The sequence below is a fragment of the Ambystoma mexicanum genome, chromosome 5p (genome assembly GCF_040938575.1).
Source record: "Ambystoma mexicanum isolate Mex_15411 chromosome 5p, UKY_AmexF1_1, whole genome shotgun sequence".
In the NCBI taxonomy this organism is placed as follows: Eukaryota; Metazoa; Chordata; class Amphibia; order Caudata; family Ambystomatidae; genus Ambystoma; species Ambystoma mexicanum.
The window spans coordinates 538899807-538914485 of NC_090930.1; the positions used below are offsets into that span (position 1 = coordinate 538899807).

At 47.2% G+C, this 14679-nt stretch overlaps 1 protein-coding gene across 4 annotated transcripts in view; it reads left to right on the forward strand.

Moving 5' to 3' along the window:
• The window catches only part of SYTL4 (synaptotagmin like 4), a 1339985-nt gene that overhangs the window by 824201 nt on the left and 501105 nt on the right, over window positions 1–14679 (forward strand). The window lies entirely within an intron of this gene.

Consider the following 14679-nt stretch of genomic DNA (forward strand, 5'->3'; position numbering starts at 1 on the left):
GTCCCAGATCCTTGGTTCACGGTATTCTTCCCCCTTCTCTATATCTTCCACCTCTTTCTTGCAGTTTCAGAGTCCTAGACTCTAAGCTTGGGGTATTCCAACCCCTCCTCTGGTACCCTCTCCACTTCCTCGGGTTCCAAGCTTCTTCTAGCCCTTCCTCATACCTGTGACTTCGGTCCACGGCGGTGTCCGCTTTCTCCCAGCTTCCTCCTTCAGCCACGGGACTTGTGCTGCTCGCAGTCGCTTAGCTTGGTCTGCGGTGACACCGTAACACCAGCTTTCTTTCAGTGAGTCATGTTGCTTCCCACGCCATGGGATGGCCTGCCGTCTTCATCCGCCAGCCTGCCTTCCCAGCCAGTAATTCGGGACCGGCTCCAGAGCTCTTACCTCTTCCCGGGCATATTGGCGTTCACAGGTGCAGCGAACGTGGTCCTCTTCCTCACGGCTCCTCCAGGGGTGACTGGTTATCCCTTCTGTAAATCCACACTTTGGAGTGGGTAAGAGGCTGAAGGAGTTGGGATAGTGGTATGGATATACTGCATCTCTCCTAGGGTGTCATCGCTCATCCCATGAGGGTGTTCCCTCTGCATGTGATCATCCCGTGGTGCACCACCCCAAGGGGGATTATTGGACTGTGGCTGCATCGCCCTGGCCACATGAGAATGGTTCTCCCTCTTGTGAGAAGGGACAACATTCAAGGCTTTGTCACAATATACACATTTCAATGGATTGATTTTCTCCCGCAGATTCCACATAGTCAAGGATGTTCATCTCCAGCTTCGCTGTTTGGAAAACTTTTCACCAGGGGGCGTAGTGGACATAGGCCCTCATTCCGAGGTTGGTGGTAGTCATGGCGCTATTAGCGCCATGACTGCCACCAATAACGGTACTGACTCCGGTATAGTTCAATGGGGACTTACCAGTGTATTCCGACCTTTGCGGGACCGGTAAATCCCCATTGAAAAAGCCATTCCCCATTCCCATTTGAGCCTCCATAGGGCTCAATGGGAATGGGAAAGGCGCTAATAACGGTACCGCAAATTGCGGTACCGTTATGAGCTCTGAAGTCCCTTAACGGGTCCCATCCACAACGCCTGGTCAGACCAGGCGTTAAAGGAGGGACCCGCTAAGGGACCTCGTAGTAGGGTGGTAAAGGATTACCGGCACCGGTCTCCTTACCAGTGCCCGGTGTCCCTTAACGCCCTACTCGGAATGAGGCCCATAGACTCGGCCGTCGATTTATCTTGTCTGGCTCTCGATCGTCGGCTCCAAACGTGACATCAGGTGGCGTATATATACCACGTCACAACGCCCCAGAATCAGTTGCTTTTTACCGCGCGCCTGCACGCTGCATCGGGAACACGATTCGAGTTTACTCGAAGTTCTTATTGTACTTTGTATGCTTTTTTCTCAAAAACCCAGATGCAATGTCATCCCACAGGGTTTCGGGCTTCAAGCAATGCCGATATTGCGAGAGAGGGGCCTTTAGAGGCCAACAAGGAGCAACAGCGGCAGGGTCACCCGCACCCTCTAAGCCGCTTTGATTCTCCCCTCCCACGATGCACCGGTAGGTGGACGGTTGGCAGGGCATTGGCCCCGTTGGCAGGAAATAACTTCTGACGCCTGGGCCCTGCAATTGATTTGGTGGGATTAGTGTCTGCCTTTCTTGAAGAGGCCTCCAGACAAACCTCCAGCTCCCCCGATCCAACCGGGAAAGGAGCTATCGAGGGGTGCTGTGGAAGAGGTACCTCCTGATCAGAGAGGTTCGGGTTGGTATTCCCGTTACTTTCTGGTGCCCAAGAAGGGAGGAGGTCTCCGTCCCATCCTGGACCTCGGGGCCTTGAGCAAGTTCCTGAGGAAGGACAAATTCAGGATGGTTTTGTTGAGAGAGATTCTACATGCTCTCGAACTCCAGGACTGGCTGGTGTCGATAGACGTACATGGCGCTTATTTTCATGTGCCGATACACCAAAAGCACAGGAAGTTCCTAAGGTTCCTCATTGGCGACAAGTACTATCAGTTCAAAGTGCTGCCCTTTGGGTTGACCTCTGCGCAGAGGTTCTTCACCAAGCTCCTGGCAGTAGCGGCGGCTCACCTCAGGAGATCCAGGGTCTGTGTATTTCTGTACCTGGAGGACTGGCTGATCCAAGGGAAGTCGGCAGGGCAAGTCTAGTCTCATCTGGAAGACACCTGGCTGCTACTGCACAGGCTGGGCTTCTCCTTCAATTTGAAGAAGCCCCATCTGACGCCAGTCTATCAGCTCCAGTTCATCGGAGCAGTCCTAGACACCCGGGTAGGGAAGGCTTTTCCTTCTGAGGAGAGAATCGGCAAGATCGCCCAGATGGTGCAGTTGTTTCAGAACCACATCACTCTTCCAGCGGCTTCCTTCCTCCACCTCTTGGGTCGCATGGCCTCCTGTATTTTTCTAGTGCCTTAGGCCAGACTTTGTAGGAGATCCCTCCAGTGACTCCTGAGAGACCAGTGGTCTCAGTATCTGGCAGCTCTCACAGATCGCCTTTCAGTGTCCAGTCAAGTAGTCTGCGAACTCGGCTGGTGGCACATGCAGATGTCTGCTGGCAGGGGAACCCTTTTGACCTCCTTGGCCGCAAGCCCGAATGGTTACGGATGCGTCCCTGAAGGGTTGGGGAGCACAGTGCGAGGAATTACAGGTGAGCTGCCTCTTGTCTCCGTTAGAAGCCATGTGGCATATCAACAGGCTGGAGTTAGGGGCCATCGGGTTAGCCACGAGGGCCTTTGCCCAGTCTCTGAGGGAAGCATGTCCTCGTCCTGACAGACAACACGGTGGCCATGCATTACCACCGCAAGCAGGGTGGCGTACACTCTCGCCCACTCTGCACAGAGGCAATTCAGCTGCGATTCTGGTTGAGAGAGAACCAAATCTCGGTCTCGGCAGTTCATCTGCATGCGTACAGAGAACAACTTGGCGGGTGCTCTGAGCAGGCAGAGCATGGTCTCACACAAGTGGGAAGTGTGCCCAGAAGTCCTAGAGGTGGTCTTCACCCTCTGGGGTACCCCTGCAGTGGATCTGTTTGCCACAGAGTCCAACAGGAAGTGCAAACAGTTTTGCTTAAGGGAATTCCCAGTGAACGGTGGACTAGGGGATGCGTTTCTGGTGGATTGGACCTTCCCTCTCCACTACGCCTTCCCTCCGATTCCCATCATTCCTTGGGTTCTCAGGAGGTTGAAGAGATTTTGAGCATCTATGCTCCTGATCACCCCGGATTGGGTGAGGAGAACATTGTACTCCGATCTCCTGGATTGGACCATCTGTCCGCCTCACTGGTTGCCTCGGCATCCAGATCTCCCAACCCAGTCAGAAGGTTGGGTGCTCCACCCAACACTGGATATCCTCAGCCTACATGTGTGGCTCTTGAGAGGATGATAATTGATGACTGGGGACTCTGGATGTAGACCCTCTACTAGATCTCTGTACGCATGCATATGGAGAAGATTTGAGGCGTGGTACAGGTAACGCGAGACTGACCTCTCGTCCCACTGCCACAGAGATGGAGTGCCTTCTGTCACTGGCCTCTTCAGGCCTTCAGGTTGCCACAGTGAAAGGGTATTTGGCGGCCCTGTCTGTGTTCAAGAGATCCCCAGACCAAGGTTCATTTTTTTTACCATTATGGTCATGGCCCAGTTCCTGAAGGGCCTTCTTAACAAGTTTCCGCCAACCCCATTTGTTGTCCCAGATTGGGATCTTTATCTGGTTTTGACCTTCTTGATGGCAACTCCGTTTGAGCCTATGCATTCATGTTCTTTGCGGCTGTTGTCCATTAAAACAGCCTTTTTGGTCGTGATCACGTCTGCCAGGAGGGTTGGTGAACTGCAAGCCTTGTGCTACAAATCTCCATTCCTGAAGTTCTTTCGTGAAAAAGTCTCTCTTAAAGTCAGGCCCGGATTCCTTCCTAAGGTGGTTTTGGAATTCCATCTGTCCCAGTCTATTGACTTACCTGTCTTTTACTCTTCTCTGCATCCCTCGTAGGAGGAAGAGCTGTTCCACTGCCTTGATCCCAAGAGAGCGTTAAGTTTCTATGTCGCTCACACATCTGAGTTCAGGAAATCAGACCAGTTGTTTGTTGCCCATTCCTTGGCTAGAAAAGGCCTTGCCGTCACTAAATAAATGTTGTCACAGTGGATCATCTTGTGCATATCCGAGTGTTACCAATCGGCAGGCAAGGAGCTCCCAGCGGGCATAAGGGCTCACTCGACCAGAAGGGTCTCAGCCTCTATGGCCCTCCAGAGACGTGTGCCTGTTAGGGATATTTGCCTGGCGGCTACTTGGTCATCTTTACATACCTTCACCAACCACTGTGCCTTGAACGTTGCACAGGGAGCTGATGCTAGGTTTGTTAGTGCGGTTCTGCACAATCCACTGGTTTAAATCTTTCTGCCCTCCTCCGTTATCCTAACTACTTGGGGAGTCTATCATGATGAGGAATCTGCGGAAGAAATGCAATCCATTGAAGGAGAAATTACCTTACTGTAATGTTCTTTCTATGGATTCTTCTCCTGAAGATCCCTCCCATCCATCCCTGCTCAGAAGGTTTGGTGGGTTGTTGATTCTGTCCAAGCGAGAAGGCATCTGGTGATGGCTCTGGGATGACCGCTTTTGTTTTGAAAATCTGAAGACGAAAAAAGAAATTCTTCACACATAGTTGTGGGTCACCCTGTTGGGTTGTACCCTTGTTACTGTTTTAATGGCTAGTTAGCCTTCTCCTGTGGTTTTTCTTCTGCAGCGTTCAAACATTAGGGGACAAAATTACAGGAACTGATTCCTGGGGCATAGTGATGTGGATGACGCCTGACGCCACATCCAGAGCCGACGATCGAGAGCCGGGATCGACGATAGATGGCTGAGTCAAGTCCCACTACACCCCCTAGCTAAATGTTTTCCGAACGGCGAAGCTGGAGATGAACATCTATCAAGGTGAGGAATCTGCGGGAGAAGAATCCATAGAAAGAACATTACGGTAAGGTAATTTCTCCATTGTGTGTAAGCCAGGAGGACTCGGACCAAAGGACATGTTTAGCTGTAGTTTTATTTAAATTAAACCAAAACGCCTCACTGGCCCTATTTCTAAAGGGGAGTTCCCTTCTAACAAAACTAAACAAAGGTGCTTGTCTATAGTAAAAAAATAACTATAGTCCTCGGTCCAAACCTGTCCACTAAACTGCCCCTACCCGTTAGTAGAAAGTAACAGAAACGGGTTAAGTGCCCTACAATCTTGGTTCTTTACAAATGTATCTCTGGCTGTCCCTCCTGGGTCTGGGTTCAATGGTTAGAAGTAAACAAAAGTTGCACTCAAAGAAAACAGTTCCTGTCAGTCTATCAAAAGTTCCTCAAAATTCCCCAAACTTCGAGCAAAGTCTAAAGTTCTGGATAAAACAATTTTAGTGATATTTGAATTACCACAAAATTGCTTAGTGTTAAAGCCACTTGGTCCCATGGGTTTACCACTGGATTAGAAGTGGTGTAGGGCAATGTTAGTCCCCATTTTAGGAGTCCTTAGGACTCCATGGGGTTTTTGGCCACGACCGGTAATTCTGCCAATATTTGGCTGTAAAGTTGAGGATTTACCATCAGCATGTTGCTGGAGGTAAATCCTCCACTTTAAGGCCAAACTCGGGATTTAGTAAAGCAGTAGAAATGGCAGTAATTCCATTACCACCAAGAAAAGTGGCAGTAACGGCATTACCACCACTTTTTCCGCTAAACTTGTAATGAGGCCCCAGATGTCTACATTTCTATAGGTAGAGGTCCTGATCCCTTTCCACCAACTTGGTCAATCTTCCAACACTTTCACTAACTTTCGGGTGTCTGTGCTCCCGCGATATAGGCTTTTCACTCTGCTGACGGTGGCCTTGTGTCTCCTTTGGGGTCCTCGGACCCAATATATCAGTTTGTTGGGGTTCTTGTGACCCCTCTCAGCTTCTGGCTCTCTTACTTTTTTTGGGTCCCTGTGACCCTTTGACTTGTCTTATTCTCTTGTCACTCTGCTTACTATGCCGCTGTGGTTCATTTTGGGTCCCCTGCCCCAATATCTCACTTAGTCCTTTAGGGTTCCTATGGCCCATCTATGTTTCCGGTTCTCGTGGTTTTCTTGGGTGCTCTAGTTTCTTGGGCTCCCGTAATGCTTTTATTTGTCTCGTTCTGTCTCTTCTCTCAGGTCCCTGTGACCCTCGGATGGTGTTAGGGTAGTCCTTCACTTTTGCCTGCTCTTTGTCTTCTGTACTCCTCCCTCCAACGTGGGCAATCCATGTACCTGCTGTGTTGCAGTGCTTGTTCCAGTGAGGGTCCATCTCGTAAGCGACAGCAGCGTTCTCCACAGCTTGACGCACTTCTGCTTCTGCTCTGGAGGCTAGCGGTCTTCATAGTCCGCTCATCTCGATATTCTCCCTCTGTCTCTCATTGGCTCTCGCTCTGAGAGTGGAGCACCCAGTCCTCCCTTTGTCCATAGACTCAGTGTCTGTTTGCGGGATCCGGCCCCACCACGTCCTGAGCGTGGTTGCCTCCAGATCTGGTTTTCTCCGCACGGCCTTGCCTCTCCGCCCTTGCGTGCCTCCTCACTTGGCATGCAGCATCACTCTCTACCGTCTGCCTCCCTCTGTGCTGTAGCCGGCTCCACTGGTCTGCACGGCTCCTCTCTGAGACTTGCCTCAGCATTTGGTTTCTCCTCCTCCATTCAAGTGTTGTTGGCGCTTTATGCTTGCTCTGGTATTCAAAAGGGGCGTATTGTTCACCACAGGTTGTCAAGTATGTAGAAAGTTCAGCATTACCTTGAGTCAGCAACATTGATGTATTCTCTGCATTACCTTGAGCCAAACACCTAGATGTATTGTCAGTAGGTCTTACTCCCCTGTAAGCAGATAACACCTTGTGTATAGGGAGTTCCGACTTTCCCAAACCCCTAGGGAAGGTTTTGTTGAGGGGGCTTGGGTCCCTAGTCTCAAATAGGGTGGCTTCCCCTAGGGAAGAAGAGAACAATTCCCTGGATTCGTCACATTATATATACACACTCTTACAATAACTGTGCATTGGGAAACTGAGCATGTACAAAAGCCATGCTTACCCTGAGAATCAGCTAAAATGACATGCTGAGCTGGATGGCCCTTGGTCCACTTTGGTGTGACTATTGGTGCAGCCATCCTATTGTCACATCGAAATCCTCAAAGTGTCTGACTCCATATATGTTGTTCAATGTTACAACCACTTAAATGTTGGTGTGGGTACTTTGAAAAATGAAATGCGTACTGAGTCCAGTGTGCATTATATATTTAGTGATTCAAGCATACAACCATTTTATCACATAACCATTTGTCAAATATAAAGATCACTGCTCGTTTTTACGTTTCTGAAGTGTTCTTACATGTGATGCAAAGCAGCTAGGAACCCTCACTGATGTTGTGTCCTCTTCCTCAGAGAGTTATTTCGAAAGAGTACAATAGTAGTAACCCAGACTGTCCACCTTGGAATGATAACCTATAATTAAATAATGTATATAGTCCGTCCTTGTGTTGATAATGTGCTTAGCTGCTCAGTAAGACAAGTGTAACACTATTGTCGTGTCTAAAATATATACTAGAATTGATCATTAGAATTAAGCATTGTACAATTATCAAAAGAGCCAATTAACAACGTTGGTACAAGAAAATAATTGTTTTTAGAGTTGGTTTTACAGAAAGCGCATCCCTCCCAAAAGGTTTTTTCTATATCAGGACATGCAAATGACAGCAACGCTGGGTTAGTTCTAGTAAACGCACAGCTGGCTCAACAACATGGAAAGCGATAGAGGGTACACATAGAGAAAGCGAGTGCAGAGAGCATGTGTGAGAGAGACAGAGAGCGACAGACCACTAGGTCAGCGTATGATACACCAAGTATAGCTAATTGAATATATTATTTTTCTGAAAGGTAGAATTGACTGCTCCAACAGGGATGGCGCTGATCCAACAGGGATGCCACTGAAAACTGTAAAACAAGCTGCCTGGTACCCTAGCAGATCCTTTATTTCCTTGAGAACCATTGTCCCCAGTCACTCATTCTCTGGGATTATATAGTCACTTGAACCCTTTCTTGGTTCTTTGTCCTTCTTGGCCACTGCCGAGGTCATCTGCATCTTGCTTTGGTCCTTTTGGAACGTACTACCAGGTACCACCTCCCTTAAATTGTCCAACCAAAGTCAAGAATCATCCATCATACCAGCTGTTAGACCCAAGGATACTTCTGCCTCTCCCTACCTGTTTGATCTCCACCTGATCTGTTCTCTCTAGTTTTGCCCCGGCCTGGCCCACACCATCTTCCTGGCTCAGGTCATGAGCCACTCCATCTGGTTCTTGGTTCCCCCTCTCTCCTTTGGTATGTTTTCTCTTCCCTCCACCATTGTCTATTTGCCTCCTCCTCTTGACCTTTTTCACTCTTCACTCGTTCATTTCCCTCACCTCTCCTCCTCTTCCTTTCTTCCCAGATGGTCTACATCCTCTTTCTCTTCTTTCCTTCTCCTTAGACGTTTCACCATCTCCTCCTCTAATTTTTTTTCCATAGATTTAACCTTATCCTCTGCGCCTCAACTGTCTCCTTTGTTCTGCTTCAACATATCCCTCTTCTCTTACTTGCCTCTCTCTCTCTGCTCACCTCTTTAAGTGCTCTCCAAGTGTCTCCTATCTCCCACACACCCCTTTGGTTTGCTTTCCTTTTATCCTCTGTCCTCGAGCGTAATTGGGCTCATGAGCAGGAGACCCACAGCAACTATCAGCAAATCTAGAGTGGACCTTTTTGGTGGTGGAGACCTGAGCAGAATACAATGTTCCGATGAGTGCAACAGACCACAGTGCAGTTCTTCATCTGGGTATGAAAGGGTTCTTAGCCATGTTGGAGTCAGTTAACCCTTTGGCATTGCTTGTCAGACCCCGGTCTCTCGCAGAGGTAGCACACACTCCTGCCTCTCCTCAGGTGTCTGGCGCTTGCACTTATAGTAACACAGTTTGGCCGCAATCCCCTTGGGGAAAGAGGGTTATGGTCCACGGGTTGTATAGGAAAGGGTAATTGGGAAAGAGGGTAAGGGAGAGGTTATGGATAGATAGGGGGTATTCGGGTAAACTATGCTCCTTGGCTCTTTGCTGGTTGTAGTACTTACTGCTCGATATTCCCGTGTTACACTCATGCACACAACACTCCCTGTACACCTCCAAAACAAGTGCCCGTGACTGGTTCAGGGTCCTGTGCTCCTGCTACCCATGCTGTTGTGTAGGTTGGCTCTCACCCACGCATATTGCCCAGTTGCCTCATGTTAGGGAGAATTATCTGTTTAGGCTGAATTTCCTAACCTAGTGAGTCCCCCAGCAGCTTTGCTGGATTTTTGGGGTTTATTTTTTTCTCCTGCCAAGAGTGAGATTCTTTTACCCTCACTCTTGGGCATGATTTGAGTGTGTTTCTTTGAATCTAGATGTGTTTAATGGGCTATGGGGTCTTTTACCCCATAGGGCTTCATGTGTTTTTGTGATGTGTGTTACACTGCACCCTCAGTGAAGTAACACAGGGGTGTCATAGTGACCCCCCAGTATAGACTCCATACCATGGGACTGACTACCGTCTCCCAGGGCATGTAAAGTCACCATTGACTTTACTAGTCTTAAATTCTGAACAGAACCAGTACAAACCATCATATTGTGGACGTACTGGCTGGGGCAATTCAATTGCCCCGGGGTCTGTTAGTCGAGGGGGCACATCTCCGTCCCCCCTGATCGAGTTTTGGCTGGTGGCAGTGGATACTACTTTTTATATTCAACCGCAAATATTTTCCTATGGGATTTCCCATTGTTTTAGGCTACTATCTTTATTTAATTATTTATGGTATCCTCGAACATACCGCTGGTTTATTTAATTAATATTAATTCTCCGGTTGGTATTTTTTGCCAAAACTTGATTCTAAAATGGCGTTTGTGTTCTCTTCTGTGACTCCAACCCAAGTCGAGCCCTTTGTTCCACTTTTTGGCGGGCTTCTCCACAGAAGCCCTCCAAAGTGGTGCCACTTTGTCTGGGGTACTTAGGAGGGGTGGAGGGGGATTTAGGCACCCTGGACTGAGTTGCCTAGGCAACTCAAGTCGCACTCCGTCCTGATTGGGCCGGCTCACCACTTAGCATGTTTGAGTGACAGCTAGGCTGAGTGAATGGGGGTTTTCTGCATAAAAGCAGTGCTTTGAGGACTGGAACTTCAGAAGTCGCCACAGGACCTAAGAATCCGACGAGGGAGAAGCTGAGCCGACCTGCCACGACGACACCATCGGTGGGGCCCTGCTGGACCGTCTCACCACTTTTCCCAACGATAGAGGAGATCTCCCGCCGGAGAGTCTTCTTCCTTTGACTGGTGGGGATAACCAGTTTCACCATCTTTTCACCTTCCCGACGTACCTCGTGGCCGCCTTGCCTGTGCCAAGCACCCCGGCAACCGGGATACCACTTTTTACCACGACCGCGAAAAAAAAAAAGGTACCACCTTTAACCGGAAAACTCAGCGGCTGGTTTCTTCCCTGGCAGTGCAACGACCTTCATCTTTCCTCCAAGTTGAGATCTTCTTTTCCCCTGGACGACGACGCAACTTGCACCCACTGCCAGGAACAACTGCCACCGCTGGAGGATCCTTCCCACTTAAGGTACTGTGTCCTGCCTGGCTTCCCTTGCCACCGACTGTACGGGGTAGATTTAGCCCCCGGCTTTCGAACCTGGGCTGGCCTGGGACACCCTGGCTAAACTTTCCTGAGCCTCTCTAAACTCTTTTTGAACTCTTTGCAAGACTTTCTAAGCCTAGTGTAACTGTGTGATCTTGGGCGCATTTGTGCTCTGCTCTCTCTAAGAGTGGGCCCAACCTTTGGACTTTGGCTCACCAGTGACTTTTGCTCTTCTGCTTTGCTAACAGTGTTCCTGAATCTTAGAGTGGTGTACCTTTCCATATTCTGTCTTTTTCCCTCCCTTTTTCACAAACTTATTGGAGTGCCATCTAGTTAAGCGCTCACCTCTGTATGAAAATAAGTGGTGTTTTACTAAGACTGATCTGATAAGGAAAAAGGGGTGTATATATTACAATAGTACCTGTGTTTAGAATATTTTACCACAAGAGTGCTGGAGTGTTTCAAACAGTGTGTTTTTAAATAAATAATTATATACTTTGATACCAAAGCTCTGGTCAGTGTTTGCTTGTATTGGTGTGTCTGAGTGCCTATTGTGTATACTTTGCATACTGCCTAACTCTTCTTGAGAGAAGTCTGACTGCTCAGCCACAGCTACCAGGTAAATCTGGGTGGTACAGACTGCTACCAAGTGGGTTTACTGCTAACACCTGTAGTCCTAAATCTTTTGCGGTGTTCCCTAAGGGAACTGCACAGGTTTCTGCCTAACACCTCACTGAGCCTAGGATACGCTTTTGTTTAGTTTAGGGCTTCCTTACCCACACCTATTGCCCAGTTGCCTCACTGAGGCCTGAAGCACAGCAAGAAAAGAGAAACAAAACAATATTGCCACTAGATACCAAAAAGCACTTAGCTTCGTTTTCTCCCGCAGTCCTGATGCCATCTGAGCAGTTCCGAAAGCTGTGAGGTCGGTGGCAATGAAGGACGTCTTAGCTGTGAGCCTATGAGAAAGGTACAATTGCAGTTGCTATATGCTGGCAACCAGTGCTGGTCATTGGGCCGGCTCTCGCCAGATCCGATATCCGGCATCAGATGTGTAGCCGGATCTCAGGATCCGGCCAGAGTCGGCCACCCCAAACCCCTGAACTGTGCTGGGGAGAAGGGGGGAAAAAAAGCATCCGCGAGCAAACTGTAACTTCCTCTGGTGACCCCATGCAAGAGGTCACAAGACGTTAGTCCTCAGCCACAACCCAGTTTATTTATTTATTTATGCAACATTTGGCGGATACATGGACCTAGATTATTTATTTATGCAATGTTTGTCAGATACCTCTATCTGACAAACATTGCATAAATAAATACTCCTATTAACATCACACACGATGCAGCCACCCAACTACTTTCAGAGGGGAGCTGTAGGAGCTGTGCCGGGTGTGGTTCAAGTAAAAGAAAACGTTGCTTATGGCGAACAGAAATCACCCTGTTTGAATAGTACCCAAAGGGATGTTTTTTTAAAATAAAATGGGATGCAAATTGTGCATTTTAAAGAATATTTACTCAGCAACACTGGTCAAAACTATTATCCACATAGTGAAGTAACTCATCACCAGTGGCATGGAAGTGGTTTAAAGCGGAATTGATAAACTGGAAATAACGGTTGTTAAATATGACCTTGATTCCGATTTTAATAGTGCTGTCCTATCTGAGACTATAGATCATGAGGAAAAAACAAACCGAAATCAAATGAATGCCACTCCCCTTAAGGGAGCAATCTTCGACAAACGATCAAAAGGATTCTCGAGTTGATCTAATGCTATTACCGATACATCTTAATAACGGCAGGGAGGGCATCAAACAGACAAAAATGTCACTTTTTTCCCATTGTAGGGAATTTCGTCTTTAGTACCAACATCTATCCCTACTTTGTCCAATAATCGCCAAACCTGCCTTCCCAGGAATCAACAAAATGCATTTAATTTGGAAATGCATCCAACAAAATCATGGGATGGGAGAGTAAACTTGAAACCAATGGAAGAGGTAGAATGAATAGATCATCCCTGCAGAGTTATTTAAACCAATTCCATCATTAAGATCATTAGAATCAGATGATATTGAGTGGGTAATTCTGTAAATTAACAACAACTGTATGTTTTGTGGATATCGTTCCTTAATTATATGTAAATTAATTTGGGAACAGCGTCGTAATCTGTATTCCTGGGATACAAGTTATTCAACATTGAATCTCTGGAGGAAGGTAAAGCATTCATAGTGTTCCATTGGAACCACCAGAGTTCAAGGCAGAGAGTAATCCTATGACTATTTCAGGGAAAACCTCAACTGGGTTCACTGAAACTCTATTAACACCCACGAATAACACAAGTCAGGATTGGTCATGGGTAGAACCTGCCATAAAAACCTTTATGGCTCACCAACGAGGGCTCACCCAACTTTAGCAGTGATTCAATTAAGATTATCTCATGGAATGCTTGTGGCTCAAAAAATCGGAATTCATGGTTTGTATAATACAAACCAGCTAAAAACATAAACAGTATTCATGCGACAAGAGACTATGGGCCTCATTACTAGTTTGGAGGCAGCCATGCCCTTAATAAGGGCATAGCTGCCTCCAAACTCGGGTCTGGGTCCGTGGTCTCTGAATGGGGAAATACCAGGCCATTTCGACTTTGGACGGCCCGTATTTCCCCATTCAGGGAACCCGGACCATCCCCATTCCCATTTGACCCCCCATAGGGCTCAATGGGAATGGGGAGCTTTCCAAAAACGGGCCCGTTAATGACGGGCCCATTGTTGGCATGCTGGTCCCCTCGCGGGACCCCCAATGGACGTCTGGTCTGACCAGACATCCAGAGCAGGTCCCGCAAAGGGACCTCGTAATAGGGCAGAATGGGTTTAACGGCGCCGGCACCTTTACCGGTGCTGTTAAACCCATTCTGCCAGGGTCATAATGAGGCCCACCATGTCTTCGCATTTCCAGTTACATGAATACAAAACATATACATGCGCCGCGTTGCGAGCTGCGACTGGTGGACCAAGTTGTGGATTAGCGATAGCGATAAATAGGAACCTCCAAAGTAAAAATAAACTCATTCATTCTTCCGATAGACTGTTTGCCATCAAAATGGAACTAATGGAAAATGCCTGTATTATTACTTAACATCTATTGGAACCCGTTGAAATATACTCTACTTGAAATTCAACAAAAAATATATCTGATATTTTGGAACAATCAGTCATTAATCACTCCAACTCAACTATGAAATAATAATGGGTGGTGACTTCAACTGTAACTGCTACATCTGCACAAAGAGGAATTAAATGGGACTCCTATCGTTTGCAATGGGGCATGGTGCAATTAGAGTTTAACAATACTGATCCCCTCTAGAATCATACTTGGCATCGAGGTTGTTCCTACTCCAACATAAACTACTTTTATGTATCCTCTAACATCAGACCCAGTTGCGGTTTTGTGACCATTGTGGATCCTGGAGTTGGTGATCATATGCTTCAGGAAATGTTTTTTTTTTACCAAAACACTAACTTTTGAGACCAGTCCTTCTTTAGCATTTATTGAAATAGACCGTCCTGGTATCTCTGCTAAATGGAATAGTAAATTAGCCATGTTATTCTGTAAGCAAATAAATACGGAAATTCTTTCCTTTGAAGTCTTAATTAATAAAAACCTTCATCAAACTCGGAGGGGAAAATTACTATGCAAAACTGTGCATTATTACTTGAAAATAACTATTGATATAAACAAATTAAGACCAGTTAAACTAAAAAAACATGCCTATAACACCGAAGTTACTCGACTCAAAACTGAAAAGAACAGAAAAATCGGAGCACTCCTTAACCAGGACCTTACGGTTAATCAATACAGAGAGGCGGAAGAGACTTATTAATCAAACCTATAAAAATCTCCTCAAATCAGCTAGGTTAGATATTCACACAAAAGACAATCAGATAATGATAAACAACCTGTGTAACAAAAACACTAGAGCATTTTGGTCGGCC